General features: G+C 51.4%; 1 protein-coding gene across 7 annotated transcripts in view; it reads right to left on the bottom strand.

Annotated features, from left to right (window-relative positions):
* ST3GAL1 (ST3 beta-galactoside alpha-2,3-sialyltransferase 1) overlaps positions 1–24,812 on the bottom strand; it is a 96,879-nt gene that overhangs the window by 42,557 nt on the left and 29,510 nt on the right. Inside the window, exon 3 of one of the 7 annotated variants that reach the window (XM_055432650.2) lies at positions 4,981–5,035. The exons of the other annotated variants lie outside the window; for them this stretch is intronic. The gene's annotated coding sequence lies outside the window, so the exon portion shown is untranslated. The remainder of the gene's footprint in view (positions 1–4,980; positions 5,036–24,812) is intronic. 7 annotated transcript variants of the gene reach the window in all.

Below are 24,812 nucleotides of genomic sequence, written 5' to 3'. Positions count from 1 at the left end.
AAAGGATTGACTAAGTTATGTTGTTGCTATTGTTCAGTCGCTAAGTTGTGTCCCACTCTCTGTGACCCCGTAGACTGCAACACGCCAGGCTCCTCTGGCCTTCATCATCTCTTGGAGTTTGCTCAAATTCATGTCTGTTGAGTCAGTGATGCCATCCAACCATCTCATCCTCTGTCATCCCCTTCTCCTCCTGCCTTCAATCTTTCCCAGCATCGGGGTCTTTTCCAAGGAGTCAGTTCTTCCCATTAGGTGGCCAAAGTATTGGAGTTTCACCTTCAGCTTCTGTCCTTCCAATGAATATTCGGGACTGATTTCCTGTAGGATGGACTGGTTGGATCTCCTTGCAGTCCAAGGGACTCTCCAGAGTCTTCTCCAACACCACAATTTGAAAGCATCAATTCCTTGGTGCTCAATCTTCTTTATGATCCAGCTCTCACATCCATACATGACCACTGGAAAAACCATAGCTTTGACTGTACAGAAGAACTCACCCTGAGCTGAGGCTCCAGTTGTGAAGGGAGTAGGGTCTCTCCCACTTCACAAGTCTCTCATCTCTGACCTAGGGCTCTTCTGTGTTCTGCCAGCATTCCCAAAACACTAACAAGTTAGTTCTTAGCTCATAAGTGGAATAAATAAAATCCCAGAGCTTACTTTCCATATCTTAAAGTATTTTGTTATCAGGCAAAATTCCTTGTTGATGGAGTGGCTGTTTCCTGTTCCCTCCCGGCTGGTGAATTCCATGTCTCCAGCACCACTTTCCCAGGAACTTCCCTGGTGGCCTCGCCTCTCCTTTTCCCCAGAATTAACATGAGGCTAAGATGTACTGGATGGAATGGAATTGACCAGAAGGAAACTTGCACTGATTAAAGGAGAGACAGACATTAGCTTTAGTGAGGAAACAAAGGATGTGTTGAGCCAATGAATGTGGAGTAAAATCGTGGAAAAGAGAAAACACAGAAAAGTGAAAGTTTCTGAACCGTCACATTTTTGTAACCTTGAGAGTGAACTCAGTCACAGACTCTCTAGAGTTCGACCAGATGTAGAAAACTGTCAGACTGCGCCTTAACTGCTCTGAATGCACAGACTGTGTCTCTGGTGCCCTTGGCCCTGGCCCCTCACGGGTGCCTGTTATGGGAAGATGGACAGGTGGACAGCCCAATGATGTGGATGGGTCGACCACCACAGCTGGTCGACCACCAGGCTGCCTGCTCCCTGGGGAGGAAGCAGGGAGGGCTGGCCCTCATGGCACAGGAGCTTTTCGACCCTTTCTTATGAGAAACGTCCAAGAAGCCAGGCGGAACTGCTCTCTGATTATTCTTTTTCCAGCTGAATGAAATTCAGTTCATGGAAGGCTTAATAAGTCCTTTTGGGCCCTGAAGAAATACATATTCCTCTGCTCCAGTAAATGAGTTTCTGGCTCTGCAATCCCAGGTCTCAGATCAGGGGGCGGTGAGGACTATGTGAAGCTCTAATCTGAATGCCTGAGGCAGGACGGCCAAGGTCATGCCCTCTTCACTGGGCACCTCTCCGCTGAGAGCTCCAGGTCTACAGAATCAAAGGGGCACTGCTAGAAGGCTCTGTCCCTGGGCTGGGCTGCTGCCTGCCTTGGAGGCAAAGGCTTGTGGCATTTTAAGATTGCAGAGGATCACAGGGAAGATCAGGCCTTTCCACTTTTTCTTTCCCCCAGGTGCAGACACGAAGGCTCTAGGATAGGATGTGACCTGTCCAAGGTGGTAAATGTGGTGGCAGCAGGAAGATTGGAAGCTGGCATCCCTCACTCCCAAAGCTTGTCCCTTCTGGCACACCTGCTCAGGAAGGAGCTAGACAAGCATCAGTACCAACAAAGATGCACAGGAAACAAACGGAGTCCCGAGGGGACAGGGTCTGCTCAAGATCACAGCCCGCTAATGGCCAGGCCCACGCCCCTACCCCCACCCCGGGCCCTGCTCATTGCGCTGGAACCTCTTCTCCTGCGCTCAGCTTGAGGTCAGCGGTGCAGCCCCAGCCTACTTTCTTGCTCTGTTCCTGTGCTTTTGGAATCCAGGTTCCTGCCCTGTTTGGAAAGATGAGCTCAAACTAGTGCATCACAGCACGTTCAGACACACATTATGAGAATAAATGCAAAGCAAGAATGTGAAACTATTTCAAGTGTCATCCAAGAGCACTGTGCGCTGTGCTTAGTAGCTCAGTGGTGTCAGACTCATGGACTGCAGCGCACTAGGCTCCCCTGCCCATGGGGATTCTCCAGGCAAGAATACTGGAGTGGCTGGCCATGCCCTCCTCCAGGGGATCGTCCCCACCAAGGACTGAACCCATGTCTCCTGCATGGCAGGCGGATTCTTTACCGCCACTAGAGAAGCCATCCAAGAGTGAACTGTGCAAAGAAGAGTAAGGAATGCGACCAGCAATTTCTTGTTAGAGTCGCACCTTCCCTCGGCGCCATTCAGTTCTGTCTGATTTTTCTTACCATGCAACAGCTACTCCCTGCCACAGCCCTAGACACATGGAGGTGACGGACGGAGGGAATAACGGTGATGATCAGGAGCCATGTTGCTGGGAAGGTGGGGAGGCAAACACCCAGATCATCAGATGCCAAAGGTGCAAGGTACAGTCACATGCCCTGCCCCAGGGCCTTTGCACATGCTCTTCCCTCCACCTAGGGTGGAGCCCACAAGGCTTGCTTCCTCACTGCACGCATGCTTCTGCCCAGCCACTCTCCTTGGAGAGGCCTTCTCTGATCACCCTATGACAAGATTGCTCTAGGGCTCACTCCTGTCACTAGCCCTTTGGTTCAGCTGCATTTTCCCTCACAGTCTTAATCACAAGAGGACACCCCACTGTTTGCCAAGTTCCTTCTTTCTTTGTCTATCTGTCTCCCCACCAACCAGGGGGGCAGGAAGTTCACCAGCGTCCCTCACTGCTGCATCGGCCCCGCTGAGAACCACACTGGGGCCTCAGCAGATCCGTGTTTACTGACGGCAGGGTGAGAGGCAGTCCCAGCTCAGGGTGTGTGCACAGTGTGAGGGAGGGGTCTCACCACTTCCCAGCCTCGGTGGCCTCGCACAGCGAATGGGATGATCCCAGTGGCAACTCAGTTGGCCTGACCCATGAACGGCTGGCCACAGCACCCAAGGGGAGGGAGCAGGTGCCCTCTGATCCCTGGACCTTGTGTCTGGAGGTTTCCAGTCCTTGCTAAGCTCTGCTGATCCCTGCCCAAGCAGATCGGCCATCCTCAGGGAGAGGAAGTCAGAGCCCAGCCTACAGACTTCCTTTGGTTTTTGCAAAAGCGGCAAACCCCAAAATACTCCAAAACCACCCTGTGTATCTGTGCAGCACTCAGAGATGTGGCCTGCAGGTGTGAGAGCTGCCTGCTGAGTTCCTCTGTGGGCAGGACACAACGCAGGTACACTGCCCGTGTGGAGGCACCTGACCCGCTGTGGGGCCTCTGACCGACCTCCCTGGAGTGGGGGGATGGCCTCTGTCGGTCACGGGAGGCTCATCCCTGAACCATGTGTGCATCTGGCTCGGGGCCTGTCCTGATCGGAGTACAGCGTTGTTTTGATCACACGCCACGTCTCCCTCAGTCCTCTGCCCCCGTGGCTCTTCCCTGTCAACCCAGGAATCTGCAAGGGCATCATCAAAGGCTCACCGATACCACAGCTGAAAAACCACAGCCGGGGGTCAGTCTTAGCTATACTTGGTCTATAACCCACTGTCCAGATGGGCAAACTGAGGCCCCCACGAAGAGGAGGGACTTAGCAAAGTCCACACGGGTGATGTGGCAGAACCAGGCTTAGAACCAGCTTTCCAGGCTTCCGGATAAGCCCATTGATTGTGGTTTTCATGTTTTCTTTAAACAGAACCTCACCCAGGCAGAAACGAGCTACTGAAACTCAGCTTTTCCAGGTCACATGGCTGGGGGAGGACCCCTGGCCCAGCTGCTGGGCCTCCTCATTACCTCTAAGGGGGTTTGAAAACCAAAACCGTTAATAGACCACACCCAAGATCCACACTGGTGGCCTATGAACGTCACACCCACTTCCACCCCTACTCCAGGGTTTTTTTTTTGAGGAGTTTGGAGACCAAATCAGGTAATTTGCATGTGGTCATGTTACTAAATGGGGCTTGTTCATATTCAAAGGGTTTTCAAAGATGAGTTCTAGGAAATTTTCTGAAAAGGAAGAGACTGGTTTCAAGGCTGAGAAAGAGGAGATGGAAGAGAAGAGGCGTGAGAAGCAGGAGGGCCAATGCAAAGTGGATGTGGTCAGAGCCAAGGCAAGGCTGCAGGAGGGAGGCTGGGAGACAGCATCAGTACCCAGGGGGAGCCCATTTCCATGCGGGGGGAGGAGCAGGGGGCTCCAGGCTGCACTCACCGCCCTGCCCTCCGTCCCCACAGTGGGACGTTCCTACCTTTGGAATCTCAAAGAAAAGACCCACTCATCTTCAAAACAGGCTATGGATATAGTCCGCACATAGGGTATCTGATCTTTACAATAAGGGGGTATAACGCATTTCTTATTTGTATCTGTTGGACACGTTGATGAACTTGTATGTCTTAGACACTCAGTCCTGTCTGATCCTTTGTGAACCCATGCAAACTGTAGCTCCCTAGGCTCCTATGTCCATGGGATTCTCCAGGCAAGAATACTGGAGATACTGATGTATTTGAATGTGGCAAAAAGTGGAAGCAGTTAACCAGGACAGTTCAGTGATTAGACACACACCCCATTACCTGAACACTGTACAACCCAGTGGGGTTAGAAAGGCTTGCCTTCTAAACGCCCTGTAGGTATGGAGAGCCTACTGTGTTCCAGATGCTGCAGGAAGCACAGGAAAAAATAAAATAGTCACCAAGTCACAGGTCTCCCACACTCAGGTGGAAGAGGACGATCGAACAGCTTAAGGCACAGAAAACAAGGCAGTTAAGAGCACAGATTCTGGTGTCAGAGAGCTGGTTCAAAGTCCAACTCTGCCACTTACCGACTGTGTGATCACAGGGAAGTCCCTTAATCTCTCTAAGCCTCTGTTTCTTCATCTGAAAAATGGCCAAAAGAGAAAACAAAAAACACGCAGTCTCACAGAGAGGGTGTGAAAATCTAAGGAGACAGCCTGCCTCGTGCTCAGCTTAGACACAGTGAATGCTGAGCTCTGATGAGAAGCGACAGAGACGCGGAAGGCAGAGGGGACAGCAGTCACCTTCAGAGTCCCGGGGGTGGGGGAGTCAGGGAACTCGAGGGTGCAGGCTTCCTGTGCCACACCGTACATGAAAGCTCTGAGCTGCCTGATCGCTAAGCCGGCTTCCTGCTCTAGAGCAAAAACAGGAGGGCGTGCTCGGACCGGCAACCGCTGTGCGCCCTGCGCTGAGTTTAAGGCGCTTCACATGTGGGCTAACCTATAGCTTCCTGTGGGACAGAGGAGGAGACGGAACATCGTCAGACAAAGCCTGGCCGGGTCAGACTGGGGCCGGAAGCCTGTGGGGTCGAAGCCCTTCTCTACCCAGAGGACAGACACGGGCAGGTGGTATTTGTGGGTGAACTGGTGGCAAGTCCCAGATCACACGTGGAGACGAGGGACGGGGTCTGATTCCGGAACATTCGAACTGGCAGCAGATCACTGGGTATTTTGGGAAGGGAGAGAGAGCTTGAATCTGAGAAATCAGGAGGCGTCGTTGCTATTTAGCTGGTTTTCCTAAACATGGGGGAGCAGGGAGGGCCCTCCCTAAACAACAACGACGATACCCTATGGTGTTATTATTACACATAAGCCTGTGGGCTTGCAGCAGCTCCAGCCTCATACTCCATCAGCTCTGTCACCTGTGAGGTGTGCCAAGTGCTGTCCCTCCTGGGGGTGGGGGTGAAAACAACCCTATGAATACTCAAAACCCCCGGGGCCACTTTCTCTCCCCATGACCTGAGCTCGCTGACCTCTGCCCATCAATAGTGGATGACGTGTGCACGTTAGTGTTCACACGGCGGTCGCCCCACCAGCAGGAGGGAGTCACTGCCAAGGGTGGGGCCAGGCTACCTCCGACTCTCCATGGAAACCATATGACGGGAGGACTTTTTTTCATTGAAGCCCTAGTGGTAAAGAATCCTCTTGCCAATGCAGGAGACATAAGAATGCGGTTTCGATCCCTGGGTTGGGAAGATCCCCTGAAGAAAGAAATGGCAACCCACTCCAGTATTCTTGCCTGGAGAATCCCATGGACTAGAGGAGCCTGGGGGGTTACAGTCCATGGGGCTGCAAAGACCTGGGCACGATTGAAGCGACTTAGCACACACACATATTTGATTTACAGGGTTGATACCTGCGCTGTAAGCCCCACCTCTCAGGGTTGGTGGGAAAGGTAGATTTTGAGATTGTACCCTTAAAGCTTCCAGAACCGTTCCTAGCACATAGTAGGGGTGTTAAGAAAGGAGAAACCATTACTTCTTTCCTCCCTGGGGCTGTCCTGGAGGACAGGCAGGAAACCTGAGTGCCTGCAGGGCAAGGGTTGGTAACTAGAAGCTGCTGGCCCTTCCTCAGGTAGCAAACGACTCCCAGTGATCCTCGGAGTCACTTCACCCGGAGGGGCAGGTCTCGGGTTTGAATTTCTTCAGCGAGGGTCAGGCAGGTGGACTGGGCTGGGTCCCTGGAGAGCCTTTCCTGGATGGCTGCTGTGTCTACTGGCTGCTGGCAGCTGCCTCTTCCTCCAGAGGACTGTCCTGGCCCAGCCAGGGAGGAGACCACCCCTGGCCCCTAGTCTATGACAGAGGGAATCAGAGCTGCTCGAAGGTGACCCCCCTTGCCTCCACGTGGAACTAGCCCTTGGTGGGTGCCCTGTGTACTCTGGGGTCCCACGGGGTCAGGCTGGAGGTTGATTCCAGCCCGAGACACCTCCCTACCCAGCCTCTGTCTCCCCCCTGCCCTGCCGATCTCCCCTCACTGCCTCCTCAGCAACTCACATGCGCCAAATCCCTGCCTCAGGCTCTGCTGGGAGAGACCTGGGCCCCCCTGGGTGAGGCTGGTCTGACGTCAGGAAGAGAACGCCTCAACGTGAAGTGCTCTGAAGTGCTGAGAACTGTTTTTCCAGAGCGGGGAGGCTCCCGGGGCCACTGTCTGCTCCAAACTCCTGGCTTTATAGAGAGCAGCAGAATGGTGCTGCTGACCCCACGGTGAACGAGGAAACAGCCTTCTCCTCTGGCAGCTCGGTCATCACACAGAGCGGAGCACAGGAAACACTTGGGCAGCCACGTCAAGGGGATGGCGGGACCGTGGGGGACAGGGAAGCGGGCCCTGGGGTGAACTCCAAGCTGAGCTCCTGAACGAGCCGGCCACGCAGAGACACGGGTGAGGAGAGCAGAGTGCAGGTGCAGGGGAGAGTCTGTGCAAGGCTGTGAAGCAGGAACGAGTCGGGCGTACTCCTCCCGAAGCCCAGCACTTTGAGCCAAGGGATGATTTTACAGGATGAGGAGGTAGGGCCTGATCATGCAGCTCCCCTCCCCCGGGGCGGGGGAGCAAAGCCTTGTCACCCAGCAAATTAGCAAAGACGAGCGACTCTTCATGACCCCAACCTAGTCACCTCCTCTAGTTGAGCTCTGTCCTTGGGAAACCAGTGCATGCCTGTCCCACTGGGGTTTCCCAGGCCAAGTCCATCTTTCACATCAAATATTTCAAAGCCAGTGATTAAGGCTCGTGAGTCAACCAATTAGTGGCCCTCGGAACATCAGCTCCACTTTTCAAAGAGTTTCTTGAGCTTTCACGTGAAGGCGCCCGGCAGACACGAGGCTGATACTCATTTGCACAAGGCCCATAAATCTGCCGCCCCATGTCATCCCACATCAAACGGATGGGGCTGGGGGGCGCAGGAAATGTGGGGAGGACCTGCTGGGGAGAGGGGTCAGGGCGGAGTACAGGCTTCTGGGTGGGGTGCTGGCTGCCGTCCAAAGGAAGCTGCAGGTCCTGTCGCTTGCTGGCCGGGCAACCTGAAGCCAGAGCTGAAAGCACCTGGAGACTCAGTCTCCTCTCTGGAAAATGGGGACGGCGAGAACCACGAGAGAGTGGACTGAAGGCTGTGGGAAAGCTGGGCACGGGTGACTGGTCTTTATCACTGACAGCATCGGGAGCCTGGACTCGGCGGTCCTCCTTGGCCCAGGGCACCTACTCCAGCTGGGAGCAGCACCGGGACATGGGGCAAAACCCATCGTGGGTTATGGACAGAGCCTGGAGTAGAAATCTGAGGATGTCTGCCTCCTAGTCTTCCTTCCTGAGTCCTCACTCTGTACTGAACACAAATAAATTCTGACCTTTCCAAACAGGATTTCAAGTGACAAACAGAAGTGTTTGTTGCCACAAGTACGCAAAGGACACAGAAAGGAAATTCTCGTCCCTTCCTTCTTTAGACCTGAAGTATCCAGCGCCCTGAATTAAATCTGTTTGATGTACTTGCACATTTGGGCAGTAAGTACTCATCTCAGGGGTTTTAAAAGATCGACAAACACATTTTGAAAATTCTCATCAAGCCAAAGCTTGCTAAGGGACGGAAAAGCAAGGTTATCTGGGCTTGAAACTTTGACTAATGGTGTATGGGGAGGTAGACATGCAGGAAATCTGCAGTCCTTGTGAAAGTGGCGAAGAGTAACATAACAGAATTGTTCCGGAGCAACTAATAACACAGAAAAGAGACTGTCTTCAACAAGCGCATACTATGCACCCAGCGTTTTTCACAATAGAACGTTTTAGTGGATGTTTCACTTTGTAAAACACTTCATGTGGATAAAGCTATCCAATCTTCCAAACAGCCTAGCATCAGGTGCCTTATCATCACCCCACATTTAGGCAAGCACAGAGAGGTGAAGTCACTTGTCCAAGGTCACACAGCAAGTCATGGCAGAGTCCATACCAGAAGCCAGACCGCCAGGCTCTGGAGGTGACGCCAACAGTGACAAACGATCCTAAGGTCTCTCCCCTCCTCTTTCTACAGACCTTGATGGTGATACATCATCGTTTCCATTCTTAGGAAAGCCCATTGAGTTGCAGAAGGTGAAGGGCTTTTCCCAGGTCACAGGCCAGCTATGAGTCAACTCAGGGACAGTCCAGGTCCCAAGCCTCATTTCTGTCATGTGTCCCGAAGCTAACCAAACCGAGAGTGGGTTGGAAATGAGCTGGGAGGAAAGAACAAAACCATTCAGCCTGTTCAAATTCAGAGAACCAAATGGATCTGCCCTTTGCCAAACCAGTTTGGGTTTTCACGTGAATAATTAAAATTCTTTAACAGGAAATTTGTATCTTAGGCACAGCACAGGATATAAGGAGATCTTTGAAACTAACACTTTCACTTTTCACTAATTCAGGTCAGTTTGGTTCAGTTTAGTCGCTCAGTCGTGTCTGACGCTGTGACCCCATGAATCGCAGCACGCCAGGCCTCCCTGTCCATCACCAACTCCAGAGTTTACCCAAACTCATGTCCATTGAGTTGGTGATGCCATCCAGCCATCTCATCCTCTGTCGCCCCCTTCTCCTTCTGCCCCCAATCCCTCAATGATTCAAACAGCAAAGAGACGTCATTTCAAATCTATCAGAATGTCAAGGATGACAACATCTGACCTACCCCTGACCTCGAGCTCCTCCCGCCCCGCAAGACACACACCCAGGAAAACCTCCAACTGCGATTTGGGACTCGCAGACTTGCCCAGAATGGACCAGAGTCTACACACTGGCTCAGCATCTCCCGGAAGCGTGATGCTCGGAGTGGACGTGCCCTCCTCATTGTGGGAGGGGAGTCAGTGGGTGAGCCCAGGAGGAGTGAGCTCCGCCTTGTCCCCTTTCTCCCTTCTAACAGATGTCCAGGTTCCTTCAGGTGGCTCCCTCCCCTCCTCCGAGTGCCCTCTGTGGGGTGGTGAATACCCAAGCCTCCTGCCTACAACATGAGCACAAAGGGTCCCTGGAGACTCCTCAGACTTCTGTGTTCCCTGGGCAGTGAGATGCCCTCCTGGGGTCCTGACCTCTGAGCGCACACGCGAGGCTGGAAGGAATGAGGTTGTAGGAGGTGCAAGAGCCTGCATTCCAGGTCCAGACATCACTTGGGTCTGCCTGCTAATACCCTGCCTTCCTGGTCCAGGACTCGGGGCTGTCTCTTGCTCAGCCAGTTTCATAGGAAGGGAGACCACACAGCTAGTGTCCACACTGGCCTCCGCCCATCCTGTCGGCAAAATCCATCTCCCTCTCACTGTCCAGCCCACCCTCTTCACACCTCACTGTCTGGATCACTCACCCTCCCTTCCTTGATGTCCTCTGGGGTGATCCAGCCGCCTCCGCCCACCTTACTGTCTTCTTCATTTCCTAGACCTCTTGTTCCCTCCTCTTGACAGTTTTGACCTTGCTAGAAGGACCTGTCTCGGGGGTGAGATCCTAGCTATTTTCTTGGGGGAGGGCACCTCCCATGAAAGGCCAGGGAGCTGGCCCTCCCTCCAGGGACCACACTTGCTCCTGGAGCCCCTGGCCACCTCTGTCTGCCTCGCCCTCACACGTTCTCCCCTGCCCTCTCTGCTCTCCTCTGGCTAACTCCACAACTGCACTTGAACTCACCAAGTTCAACCTGCCTCAGGGCCTTTGAACTTGCTGACTGGGCTGACTTTTTCTCATCCTTCCTTTCCCAGCTCAGATGTCACCCTTTGGTGAGAAGGAATAGAAGGGCAAAGACTTTACATTTCTCCAGCTTTTTCTTTGTCAGTTTATACCCATCCACTTGATTATATTGACAATAACTCCGCAACAACAGCAGAGCAACAGTGACAAACACGGTCTGCCCAGGGTCACAGCCGCGACATGGGGAACTGGAATTGCTCATGATCAACTCCAAGCTCAGGTTCACTTCTCTAAGCCATGTGGCTGACCACAAAGGAGAGGAAACATCCCCCCCCAGATCACCTGAGATTTCACAGTTCAGTTCAGTTCAGTTCAGTCAGTCAGTCATGTCCGACTCTTTGAGACCCCATGAATCACAGCACGCCAGGCCTCCCTGTCCATCACCAACTCCCGGAGTTCACTCAAACTCATGTCCATCGAGTCGGTGATGCCATCCAGCCATCTCATTCTCTGTCGTCCCCTTCTCCTCCTGCCCCCAATCCTTCCCAGCATCAGAATCTTTTCCAGTGAGTCAACTCGATTTCACAGGCAGACTCTAAAGACACCAGTTCAAGGGCAATCAGACTACCCAGGCATTCGGCTGGAGGGACCCTTCAGAACGAGGCCAGAGCTGGTCTCTGCACCCTCAGAGCTGAAAGCATTAGTTCAGCAAGTACACAAAAAGCTCTCCTGGTGGCAGGGGTGCCCTGGCCACCCTGCCCACTGCGCACCAGCTGTTTCCTGCTGATTGGTGATGGGTCATAATTTGCTCTCTGCTGCATTCTTTTTCAAGCTTTTATAGAAACCATTCCAGGGTCATTTACGACAGCGCAGTCGCCGAACAGTCCCAGGGAGGAGGCCTAGAAGCCCTGGTCTTACCCCCAGACTCTGCCACTACCAGCTGTGTGACTTAGAGCTGATGCCTTCCCTTCTCTGGGCTTCAGTTCCTGCCTCGGAACAAGGTGAAGTTAGGAGCCCATTGGGATGGGCTCAGTTGTGTCGCTCAGTCACGTCTGACTCTTTGTGATCCCCTGTATTGTAGCCCGCCAGGCTCCTCTGTCCATGGGATTCTCCAGGCAAGAATGCTGGAGTGGGTTGCCATTCCCTTCTCCAGATGATCTTCCTGACCCAGGAACTGAACCCAGGTCTCCTGTATTTCAGGCAGATTCTTTACCACTTAGGCACTGGGAAAGCCCACTGGGATGTCGGACCATGATTTATCTACCCAGGAACTTTGATTCTGAGCCTCAGTTTCCCGATCTGTCAAATGTGCTAAATCAGAGGACGTGGAAACTTCTGCCTCACAAAGGTATTTTGTCTGTGCCATACATGTATGTGTGCACACGCTCAGCCACTCAATTATGTCCAACTCTTTTGTGACCCCATGGACTGTAGCCTGTCAGGCTCTGTCCATGGGATTTTCTAGGCAAGAATACTGGAGTGGGTTGCCAGTTCTTCCTACAGAGGATCTTCCCAACCCAGGGATCGAACCCAAGTCTGCAGTGTCTGTTGCACCATAGGCAGATTCTTTATTGCTGAGCCACCAGGGAAGGTCCCTATGTCATACAGCCATTGACAAAACTCTGAATTAGCTATAACTTTAAAATATCAGAAAGCTTATCATAAAAATCTGGCCCTCTAGCTTATTTCAATAAAGGAGGAGAAAATTATTGAACTCTGAGCTCCCATTCCCCTGAGCAACAATTCCTTGCAGTAAGCAGCAGCCACGACCTTTGGTCAGAACTTGCTCGGTTTTCCAGTTTGCCGCAGGCCTTACTCATCCCTATTGTCTTCATATCACCCCCATGGTCGCTGTAAACAGAGGGGACAGGACTACTGGATGAAAGGTTCTGACGGTCCTCTCAGCTCCTGCTTTTGGTGACTTTCCTGATATTTTTCATCCTCACTGGTGCTACCCTGCCTCCCCCTGGGATAGAGAGTATAGGGCCACCAGCTTGAGGTTGTGACCTCCAGAGCTGCCTCCCCCGTGCTGTGGAAGGGGGAGGCCCTGCCTCTGCCAGGATTCTGATCCCCTGGTCAGCGGAAAGATGATCTCCTCCAGAACACACCAACCAGCCATCAGGCCACAGGGAGCTCCCTGATGCCGCTGCAGCCGCCTATAATTACCTGCAGGGTGTAATAAAGCCCCACTGAGAAACCTTAGAAAGGACCCCGCAAGGAGAAGTGCTTCCTGGGTAATTTCCTGATCATAGAATTTCAGGGTTAGAAGGGACTTTATAAAAGCTTCTAGACCAACCCACCATCTAATGCCTCAGTCTCCTCCAGAGTGGCTAACAAGATTCCTTCCATCAAATCCTGATGATGTGCCCATCAGGAGCTGAAAATATAAAAAAGGCAACAAAGGCAGCCCTGCCCGCAAGTCCTCCCAGGCTCGGGAGGCCAGTCTGGCAAACAGACAATGAGGAGGCAGGATGTGCTCAGTGGTGTCCGACTCTTTGAGACCCCGTGTGCTGTAGCCCGCCAGGCCCCTCTGTCCATGGGGATTCTCCAGGCGAGGATACTGGAGTGGGTTGCCATTTCCTTCTCCAAGACACAGGATGGCATGGGCTCTGATTCTCAACAGCCACCACGAACTCAGCCCATACTATACGCCAAACGCTTTGCATAAATCATCTCAGCGAATTCTCAAGAAAACTATTCCTCATTTGCAGGTGAGGACTCTGAAGCTCAGAGAGGTTAAGGCCCTTGGTCAAGGTTGCACAGCTTATAGGTGTTGAAGCAGGCTTTGAACCCAGCGATATGAGACTCCAGAACTGGGTCTGTAAACACGACCTTAGCCTGCAATTCTGGAAGGGTGGCTGGGGAGCAGAGAGGGGATGCTGGGACTCAGAGCCTGCCGAAGGGACAGATGTCTGTCCTGAGTCCAGAAACACACACAGAAGAGAGAGTGAGCCCAGAGTGGGAGAGGAGCCAGGCTGAGGACAGGGTAGGCCCAGGGGTCTGGGGCCTCGGTAGCAATCAGAGAAATGCCAGTAAAAACAGAAAGAGACATCCCTTGACACCTATTAGCCTGGCAAAAAACTAGCAGGCACTGTGATGCCTGGTGTTGGTGGGTGGACATGGGAACGCATGCCCTGCGGATGGGAAGGTGGACTCGGCAGTGGTTTCAGACACCACCTGGCAGTACTGTGGCAAAAGTCACATGTAGGCATCCTCTACGCCCCAGCAGTTCTGCTCCCAGCTATCCAGGAGTGTTAGGAGCATTCAGGAGTCTATCGGGATTGCTCTCACGCATGGAATAAAAATTCTGGTTCACGAAGAATTTTTTAAAACTTGGGGAAATGTTTCTGTTGTAATGCCAAGGGGGCAGGAGGCAGAAAATACATGGGATGAAAACAGAGCCATCTCATAGGGTGACCTTGGAAGGGCCCGGGATTACATGCTAGGCACGTTTAATTTAATAAATCAATGTGGTCAAGCCTTGTTACTACAAATAATCATGTTTTAGGGACTTTTGAATCTGAAATTTCCAGTTTCCCCTGTTCATTCAATACATATGTACTGAACACCTGCTGTATGCAGGTAACGGATCAAGTGGTAGGGCGATGTGGCTGCTCAGTTGCTCAGTCAAGTTCAATTCTTTGCAAATTGGACAAAGAATTTTCAAAGTCTATCCCATTGACTGTACCCTGCCAAGCTCCTCTGTCCATGAGATTTCCCAGGCAAAAATACTAGAGTGGGTAGCCATTTCCTTCTCCAGAGGATCTTCTCAATCCAGAGACTGAACCCACTTTGAACCCACATCCTGCATTGGCAGGCAGATTCTTTACCACTGAGTCACCTGGAAAGCCCTATAGCAAGGAGTAAAATGGATGAAGACAGCTTAAGTTCTAGGTGAAAGAATCATCAGAGAAATAAATGAGTAACAGGTCAGATGTCCAGAGACCATCCACAGAGAATAAAGAACGGAGGATGGGCAGAGAAGGCAGGGAGTGGGTGTGTGCCCATACAGCTGCACTGTTTTGTGAACGAAAGTGTTAGTTGCTCAGGGTATCTGACTCTGTGCGACTCCATCGACGGTAGCCCGCCAGGCTCCTCTGTCCATGGAATTCTCTAGGCAAGAATACGGGATTGGGTTGCCATTTCCTTCTCCGGGGGATCTTCCCAACCCAAGGATCGAACCCGGGTCTCTTGCACTGCAGGCAGATTCTTTACCATCTGAGTCACCAGGGAATTGATATTCGACAGTGAATCCCATCTTGCTGGAGGCAGCGCCCTACGCCAGCAGCACAAAAACTTTAGTGTCCTGCCTTCTGGGGGGTGGCGGGGGGGGGGTCCTAGACATTCTCGCTTCATGTGAAACTTAACTGAGTTCATCAGGACGCCTAGAGCTGCTTCACATTCATCAGAGATGCTGAGTCTCGTCCAGCTGGTACCTTTCCTTTGAGTTGGGTATAGGTGGTTTCAGATTCTTTCAGCAGCAGCACGAGCGCCGTGCAGCAGAGGCTCGGTTCCTGCCAGCTCTGCTCACCAGTCTCCAACAAGAGGACCTTCACGTGCAGCATCAAAAGCCTCAACAAGTGCTCAGCTTCTGCCCCTGGGGTGACCGGCTAGGAATCTGCTCTCAGAAACGACTCAATGTGTGGACAGAGTTTTGTACCCAGAGAGGTTTACCATCATGTTATTTTTTTTTCTTTCAGTCTCACTGAGATGTAACTGACAAAAAGCACTGTATAAGTTTAAGGTTTACAACATCATGGTTTGACTTACATACATCATGAAATGATAACAAGTTTCATGAACACCCATCCTCTCATATGGACACAAAATTAAAAGAAGCAGAATAAAACTTTGTGATGAGAACTTTTAGGATTGAGCCTCTTAACATTTTTTATATCAGTATATAATACATGGGCTTCTCAGGTGGTGCTAGTGGTGAAGAACCCGCCTGCCAAGACAGGAGACATAAAGACAGGCTGGTTCAATACCTGGGTTGGGAAGATTCCCTGGAGGAGGGCATGGCAACCCACTCTAACATTCTTGCCTGAAAAAATCCCATGGACAGAGGAGCCTGATGGGCTACAGTCCATAAGGGTCACAAAGAGTTGGACATGACTGAAGCGACTTAGCATGCTTACATATAATACACAGCAGTGTTAATTATGGCTTCCCCAATGGCACAGTGGTGAAGAATCTGCCTGCAATGCAGGAGATACAGGAGATGAGGGTTTGACCCCTGGGTTGGGAAGATGCCCTGGAGGAGGAACTGGCAACCTGCTCCAGTATTCTTCCCTGAATTCCCATGGACACAGGAGCCTGGCGGGCTGCAGCCTATAGGGTTGCAAAGAGTCAGACACAACTGAGCAGGAACACAATGAGTTATATTTATCATGTACATTAGACCCCTAGGACTAATTTATCTAATAACTGGAAGTTTTTACCTTTTTCTTTCTTTCAAGTCTCTCTCCCTTACCTTCCCACTGCTGGTAACCACAAATCTGATCTCCTTTTTGAAGTGTAATTTTTTTATCATTTTTGAAGTGTAATTGACCTACAGTGCCATGTTAGTTTCTGATGCACAATATAGAGACATTTTTCTTTATATTTCAAAACGATCACCATGATAACTCTAGTTTTGATATGTCACAATACAAAGATATTATATAGTTAGTGCCTATATTCCCCACACTGAATATTTCATACCTGTGACATTTACTTTGCAACTGGAAGTGTGAACCTCTTAATCTCCTTCACCTATTTCTTTTCTCCCTTCTCTCCTTCTCCCTGGCAACTGCTAGTTTGTTCTCTGTTTTAATATCTCTAATTCTGTTTCATTATGTTCATTTGTTTCCTGTTTATAGATTCCACATAAGTGAAATCATACAACATTTATCTTTCTGTTTGACTTATTTCAGTTAGCATAATACCCTCTTAGTCCACTCACTTTAGGTGGCAATATTTCATTTTTTTATGGCTGAGTAATATTCCACTGTGTGTGTGTGTATACCACATATAATATATATATATACATATATGTATATATATATATATATCACATCCTCTTTATCCATCATCATGTTATTTTTAATAGTAAAATGCCACAGAGCTCCAACATGCTCCACCTTAAGGAAATTATTAAGTGTACCATAGTCCGTGCAAATACCTGTTATACCGTGCAAAACTCTGCATCTTTAATAATGCTCATGAAGAATTTAAAACAAGAGGAAACATTTGCTATACTCTTAAATTGTTAAAAGACAGTGGAAACAGTATTAGAATCAGATGACAGTTTTAACACTAGAGGAACCGAAATATACAGTGAAAGAGAATTCTCTGAAATGCTAAAATAGGTACTTTCCTGGAGGGGTGGTTCTGTGCAATTTTTTTTTTCTTCACATTTTCTTCTCTTTTCAGGATTCTCTTCACTGATCATGGTACTTTTATGATCATGAACTAGAACTACCAATGCTCCCCAACCCTAAAAGCTTCTGGTACCTTCAAAATCTTCTCCAGCCACTCAATGCTTGAACACACTGACCTAGCGATATCCTGAGGCTGTATTTACAGAGAAAATCTCCCAGGATTTGGGATTTCATTTCCAGAAGCTTAGACCCAAAGAAGCAAAGGAAAAATAGGATGCAATATATGATGTCAGCAAAGGTCTATGAGAACACAGGCCCGGCCAGGGTGGACCTGGCTTCCAGGAAGGAGGGCTTGGACACACCATCCCCGGATTCTGAGGCACCCAAAGCCCCACCCAGCCCCCAGAACCTCTCTCCAATCCCAACCGAAAGCCCAGGACAGTGTCATTTTCACTGAGAAGTTCTTCTTCATCTTTCAAAGCACCATCAAGGCTCCATACGGGTGAAGCTCCTTGCACTGTCCTTGTGGGAACATATTACAATGTCATGTACTGTATGCCACAGCAGAAGGTCTGAGGCTCAGAGAGGTCAATCAAGTCACCCAAGGCCACACAGCTGGTAAGAGACAAGACCTGGGACTCAGGCTTCTGCTCTGACCCCTGGAGGACTTCACTCCACGCCACAGCTGGCCCAGGAGCAAAGTGCTGGCATCCAGAAGCCTGGGTTCCACTCCCAGCAGAGTCACCCAGCAGCTGTGGAGGTTGTGTTAGTAAACCCTGGGGAGACCAGGTTCCATCTGTGAGCTGGAGGCAGAGCTGATGCTGACCCTAGGGCTTAAATGCTAAGCCGCGGGTACACTGTAAGCACATGATCAATACTGTCGTTTCTGTTGTCACTTTTGTCCTCCCTGGAGTAAGCTTGCTCTCTAGCCTCATGGTGTTCCCCAGCACATTGCCTCCCCACTTCTAAGCGCCCCCTCCATCCCAGGCCAAGGAAAGAGCATCCCTGGATCTGTCCCCCGTCCTGATGGCTCATTGGGTAAAGAATCCGCCTGCAGTGCAGGAGACACAGGTTCAGTCCCTGGGTGGGGGAAGATCCCTTGGAGAAGGAAATGGCCACTCGCTCCAGCGTTCTTGTCTGGGAGCGCTGCAGCAAAGAGGCCGGGACAGAACCACAAGAGGAGAGTCAACTCTGAGACGTGAGTGGGGTGCTTCCAAACTGTTTCTTGGCTCAGCGCGGCTGCCTTCTGGCCAGCTGTGCTCAGTTCCCCTCTAATTCCAAACAGATGGGCCGAGCCCCACCCCCGCTGCTCAGTCGCACCCGCTCCAGGGGCCTCCAGCCTTTGGACCAGAACTGAGGACAGCTGCCCAGCTTCCTGGGGAGGGTGTGGTGCAGCCCTTCCTGGGGGGTTGCGCTGTCCTTCAAACATCCCAGGGGCGGAGCCCGAGAGGTCTAGGACCACAGCAGTCAGAGGACCGGCGGGCCCGCCCTGCCCAGGGCGCGCCTTTGCACCCGGCACATGGTAACAACCACGCAGGTGCACGGCTATCGCTCCCTCCATGCTGAGAGGCAGGAAAGCCTAGTGGTTAAGCACATGAACTCCTGGGCCAACTTGCCCAAGTCTGAATCTGGCGCTGCCAAATCTTTGCTGGGCACCCCTGGGCAAGTCTCTCAACCTCTCTGTACCTTTCCCCCTCTCTCTGTAAAGAAGGGGTGGTGATGCTAAAACTAGCACCTGTCTCAAAGGGGGCCCTGCAAGGATGGAACACCCAGCCAGAAAGTGGTAGAACCAGGACACAAACCCAGCACTGTGCCCAGGACAGCGCTTTAACCACTAGGCAACACTGCCACTTCCAGCTGACATTACCATTTTGCAGGTAAGTTGACCCTCCAGCTTCTTTTAGTTCTTCCAAAGGTAGCCTTACCTTGGAAGGCAGGTCTGAGCCCTGAGCAACGTGCTTTCTGACAAGTCCCTAAGCTGAAGATTCTACCACCTTTGCAGACACGACAACTTGCCAGCCCTGGGCACCAGAGACCCTCACCCTCCGCTGTTCCCTCTTCATCACTCATTGCCTAGCAAGAACCCAGGGTCTGGGCTCCGGCAGATTGTCCAAGATCAAGGGGATGGAAGCTGGAAAGAGTGGATGATGACTTCAAGGCTCACCAGGCATCTGGAGCCAGCAAATCCATGCAGAGGCTTCATGAAAGCCTTGGTCTAATCACAGAGTTTGCTTCAACAAGCTGATATCTTCCTTTCCATCCAGACATCTGTCTCCACACAAAGAGGGCTTCCACCCAGGGGCTGAGGGCCTAATTGCTGCAGATTCCTGAGATACAATTACTTGTCAGAGAGAAACAGGGTGAATCCTGGGACTTGCAGGCAACAGAGAAACCACTGTAAAACCCTGCAATTACAGGGCAGGAACAAAAAAGGGAGCTGTCATGGCCCCTGGGGTGGAAATAGCTCAGCGTGGTTTCCTGGGTTTGCAGTACTGCCCAAGCTGAGGTCAGAGCGGCCACTCACAGGAGGAATCATGGGAGAGGTTCTGCAGCAGAGCGAAGTGGGAGGGGTGCTCGTGGCTCTCTGGCGCAGAGGTGATGAGGGAGGGAGGAGCAGGGGGCAGATGAGGACGGGGGACCAGAGGGCACACTTGCTGAGGACCAAGGACTCCGGCATGGCGTGACACTCACATACGTCACTGCAGTTAGTTCTCAGAAAAACGCAGCCACCTGGGGCCTTGTAGCACCAGTTGCCAGATGAGAAACCAGAGTCAGAGATTTGCTCCAGCCTATCAGAGTACAGGAGAAATATCAGTAACCTCGGATATGCGGATGACACCACCCTTATGGCAGAAAGCGAAGAGGAACTAAAGAGCCTCTTGATGAAGGTGAAAGGGACAGAGAAAAAGTTGGCTTAAAGCTCAACATTCAGAAAACTAAGATCATGGCACCCGGTCCCATTACTTCATGACAAATAGATGGGAAACAATGGAAACAGTGACAGACTTTATTTTCCTGGGTTCCAAAATCACTGCAGATGGTGACTGCAGCCATGAAATTAAAAGATGCTTGCTCCTAGGAAGAAAAGTTAAGACAAACCTAGATAGCATATTATAAACAGAGACATTTCTTTGTCAACAAAGGTCCATGTAGTCAAAGCTATAGTTTTTCTAGTAGCCATGTACGGATGTCAAAGTTGGACCATAAAGAAGGCTTAGCATGGAAGAACTGATGCTTTTGAACTGTGGTGTTGAAGAAGACTGTTCAAAGTCCCATAGACTGCGAGGAGATCCAACCAGTCCATCCTAAAGGAAATCAACCCTGAATATAATACTTCGGCTACCTTATTCGAAAAGCCAACTCATTAGAAAAGACCCTGATGCTGGAAACAGTTGAAGGCAGGAGGAGAAGGGGATGACAGAGGATGAGACGGTTGGATGGCATCACTGACTTGATGGACATGGGTTTGAGCAAGCTCCGGGAGAGGGTGAAGGACAGGAGCCTGGCGTGCTGCAGTCCATGCAGGGTCACAAGGAGTCGGACACAATTAACTGAACAACAACAATCAGACACTGATTCTTGAGCCCAGATCTGGCTGGATCCAGGCCCAGAAACCCATCCATGTTAACTAGGGTACACAGCCATAGCCACTGCCTGGAGAAGGGATTGCTTCTTAATAAAGGATGAGAGTTTGTAGTAGTCTGGCTTGTATTTTTCTACAAGTCCCAAGCCAAAGGAGAGGCTTGGGTTTGGTGGACAAAGTACTGGACTGGAAATCAAACCTCGGATTCAAATATTGCCTCTGTCACCAATACTGCATCATCTCGGGCAAGTTATTTCAGTTCTCTGTGCAACCACGTTCCAGCTCGAGAAAGGGGGCTGGGGTGGCGGCTTAATTCGATCCACTCTGCTTCCCTCCAGCTCTGTATGCTTTCTCTTGCATGTCAGTGTGCCCTGGGGGTTATAAGCCAAAGCTCGGTGTCAGAGCACTGGGTTCAAATTCGAGCTCTGCTACTGTGTGGTTCAACCTCTATGATGCAGAAAGCCTTGTATAACGTCAGGATAATAATATCCACAGCACAGGCAGTTATGGATTTTAAGCAATGTGTAGGAATAGTGAACAGTGTGTGAATCGTACTTGGAGCACACAAGGGGCTGTGTGTGCTCCTGCCTAAGTATATGTAGGGACTCAAGCCACTCAGACCCCAGAACATTCTAGTGTAAGGATCTGCTCACCTCCTGGGGGGTCTCACGCCTCAATGCCTCCTTTTCAGGGACTAAGAGCAGACAGGAAGTTCCAGGTGCCTCCAGACCCCATCACAGTTCTGCGGTTAAGGCCAGGTGTCTCAGAAGTTTGTGGGCTGCAGCCAGGCGGTGGGGGGGTGGGGTGGTGGTGTGCATTCCTGGGCTGTCAGGGGTCGGGAGGGCTGAGCGGAATCCTCCCAACGCCACCTCATGGGGATGGCATGATCTGCACCCCCTTAAAACCAGTGCAGCAAAGATGTACCTGGAGGAGGGGATTTAGTGACCCGCCCAGGGGTCCCATTTGGTGCTGGGAGGGAAGAAGCAGGGTCCTCCTCTGCTTGCTAGGCTCAGGACCTGCAGGAATGTCATCGCCTCACTCACTGACCCTTCCTGTGTCCTGGCAGCTGGCCCTGGCACATGCCAGTCAGGGAGGGTGCAACGCTGGGTGTACACACTGTGCTCAGGAAGAGCTCCTGCCCAGCGACAGGGAGCCCGTGGCAACAGCAAACAGGATGTGCGTGTGCCGGTCAAGCCGTTTTCCTCTGCAGCCAAGGCTGAGTCAAGACCAGGATTCCTCGAATGGCCACCCGTGGGCCCGATCTGGCCAGCCGCCTGTTTCGGTAAATGACATTTTACTGGAACACAACCACGCCTGTTCATCTCTGTACTGCCCGTGGCCACTTCTGCGCGGCCATGGCATATCTGAGCAGTCACAACACAGACGATCCAGCCCACAAAAACGAAAGTGTTTACTATCTCCGGCCATTTACAGAAAGAGCTCTCTGCCCCTGCTCTGGACCCCCAAGGGCTCTGAGGACAGGGCTGCGAGAATCCTTCTGACACATCAGAGCCTCCTCTCCTCCGTGGGAGGTGAAAACAGCCACCAAGGGGGGAGGGGGGGCGCTAAAGGGGAGGGAGCATTGAGGACCTAGGACCGATTCCCCAGGAGGTGGCCCTTCTGTTGAGTTAGTAAGGGCTGGTAGGGGACCTGCTGGGTGAAGAAATAGGTGAAAGGACTTCCCTGGTAGTCCAGTGGCTAAGACTCCGGGCTCCTAGAGCAAGGGTCCCGAGTCTGATCCCTGGTCGGGGAACATGCCTCAATTAGGTGTCTGCACGCTGCAACTAAAGAGCCTACAACTAGGATGCAGCACAGCCAAATATTAATAAGCAAGTAAATATATATTTAAAAAATAAAAGAAATAGGGGATGGGCACTCCAGGCAGAGGGATGGCCAGGCAAGGACGCAAGGGTGCTGCGAGTACTGAGCTGGGAGATGGGTGCACGCGGGGAGGCACAGAAGCGCTGCACAGTCAGGCACTGAAGGCTGCGGGAGCAAACCTTGCAGCAGTGGGTCCCCCTGTCCAGCTGTCTCCAGCCACAGCAAAGATGACACACACACAGTTCAGGCTGCCATTCCCTGCCTCGTGGAATTTAGCATCTTGTGGGGGAATGTGACAGGCAAATGCCAGGCAGAACGTGCTGAGTGCCTGGGAGGGGCACAAGAGCATCTGAGCAGGTTCTGAGGAAGGGGAGAAGTCAAGGTCCATTTGGGGACAGGATGAAAGGGTTCTAGAGGACAGATGGAATTTGGGAAAGTCCCTAGGGGCTTAGAGGTTGGGGGTGGTGCTCCTGAACAAGGGTAAGAGGTCATGAAACCCAAGACCAGCTGCCGCCCACTTGGCGGACAGAAAATTGAAATGCCCAGCTAATGGGCCGTAATCTGGTAGGCGGATTAATTTCCATCTGAGCTGGAGGATGCGAGGCTAGGGGCCAACGTGGATGACCTCGGATGTCCAGAGAAGGGGCTCCAAGCCCAGTCAAGGGCTCAGGGCTGGTTACCCAGAGGAGGGGAGACTGACTAATTATAGGAGGAGGGAATTAACCACAGGAAATCATTGAAGTCCATGGAGACAAGGGTCATCCCTGGAGACAAATGTCACCCAAAGTCCAAGGTGAAACGCCTATAATCTGCCCTCCGCTTCCTCCCTAGTCATCTGGCCCCTCACTCACTTTGTAGGGCCCCCTGAGTCCACTGCTGGTCAGACTCACCAGTCACACTCCTCCTGACCTAGGGCTTGGCCATGGCGGCCCCGGTGCCCACCTGGGTCAGATCCTCACGGCCTCCAGGTCTCTGCTCAGCTGTCTGCTCTCAGGGTGGCTGCCCTACCACCTCCACTGGCGGCCCCCTCAAATCCTCTCCTCCCCTTGCTTCTCTCTCTTCCAGCACTTCCCATCTTCCTACAAATCTTTGAATCCTTTACTTTGTCTTTTATCAGAAGTCATGGATTATTACATTTCCCAATGGATTGACTGAAGCAGCCCCGGCTTTCTGAATCCTGCCTGGTACAAGGAGGCATCCAGTCAATATTTGTTAGTAGAATTAATGAAAAAAGCAAGAGGAAGAGCAGCAACCAGCACTTTATTAAAAGACCCTCCGCCCAAATTCCTTCTTCCTGTGCTCGAATGCTATGGCTGGATAATTCATGCTGACCTATTTTTTTTTTTTCCCCTCTCTTTGAACTGATGTGTATTTTCAAAGGCTAAGGGAATGCATATGCCTTGGCAAAGCTCACACTGAGAGCTTCTAGACAAAAAGCATTTCAGGAAAACACTCCCCCTGTGAGCCGTGCTGCTGACAGAGCAGCCCGTGAGCCCCCAGGAGCCGCCTGGGGTTTCTGGGGACTCTCTGGGGCCAGGCACCTGGGACCCCCACTTTGATATCTGCCCCAGCGGCCAGATGTTCTCAGTCAGGCGGCTAAATGGAGACAGTCACTTCACCAGCAAAGGGAGGAAGAGAAAATGAGAAGGACGGTCTGGGGTTGTCACCAAGCCCTTGATCGGGGCTCCAGGGAGCACGAGGGGGACAGACACATGGCCCCACAGCTGAGCTAGCGTCTGGCCAGGCTCTGCGAGACAGACTCTGAGCACAGTGTGACGGTCCCTGCAGTGCCCCCACCCAGGTGAGGGGTCAGAAATGCTGCCATAAGATGCGGTGCCGGGCTGGGGGATGAATCGGGAGATGGGGAGACATATACACACTACTATGTACAAAGCAGATAACTAATGAGAGCTTATTGTATGACTCAGGGAACTCTGCTCAGTGTTCTGTGGGGACCAGAAGGGGAAGGATGTATGCGCTCGTATAGCTGATTCACTTTGCTGTTCAGCAGGAACCAACACAACCTTATAAAGCCACTACACGTGAACAAAAATTAATTTAAAAAAATATGGCTCCGTTTAAGATTCAAATTCTTAGAAATGAAGTGAAATGGGTGACTCTTGCTGTGGTGGCTTAACATTGTTTTTCATTCAGCATACACATATATACACACACGGTATATGTGTGTTGTATGATGTGTATACACACATGCACACGTGTAGTATGCACATGGCATGACATGATATAAATACATATAGACACACACAGCGTTCACATGAAGCATGATGTGCATACACAGATGCATACATTATAGCATGCATGCACACGTGTGTGTGGCTACTTGCATTTAATAAGCACCAAGCACTGTTCTCTGACTGCTATTCATATTCGATCATTTAATTCTCATAATCATCCTGAGAAGGAGGTACTACTATCCCATTTTACAGAGGCTGGAGGCGAGGCACAGAAGTTGCCTCTCT

Source organism: Moschus berezovskii, chromosome 16 (genome assembly GCF_049115385.1).
Source record: "Moschus berezovskii isolate FMDL1 chromosome 16, NW_MosBer_1.0, whole genome shotgun sequence".
Taxonomy (NCBI): domain Eukaryota; kingdom Metazoa; phylum Chordata; class Mammalia; order Artiodactyla; family Moschidae; genus Moschus; species Moschus berezovskii.
The sequence above is the reverse complement of the archived record's forward strand: the minus strand, read 5'-3'. Positions and strand labels throughout refer to the sequence as shown.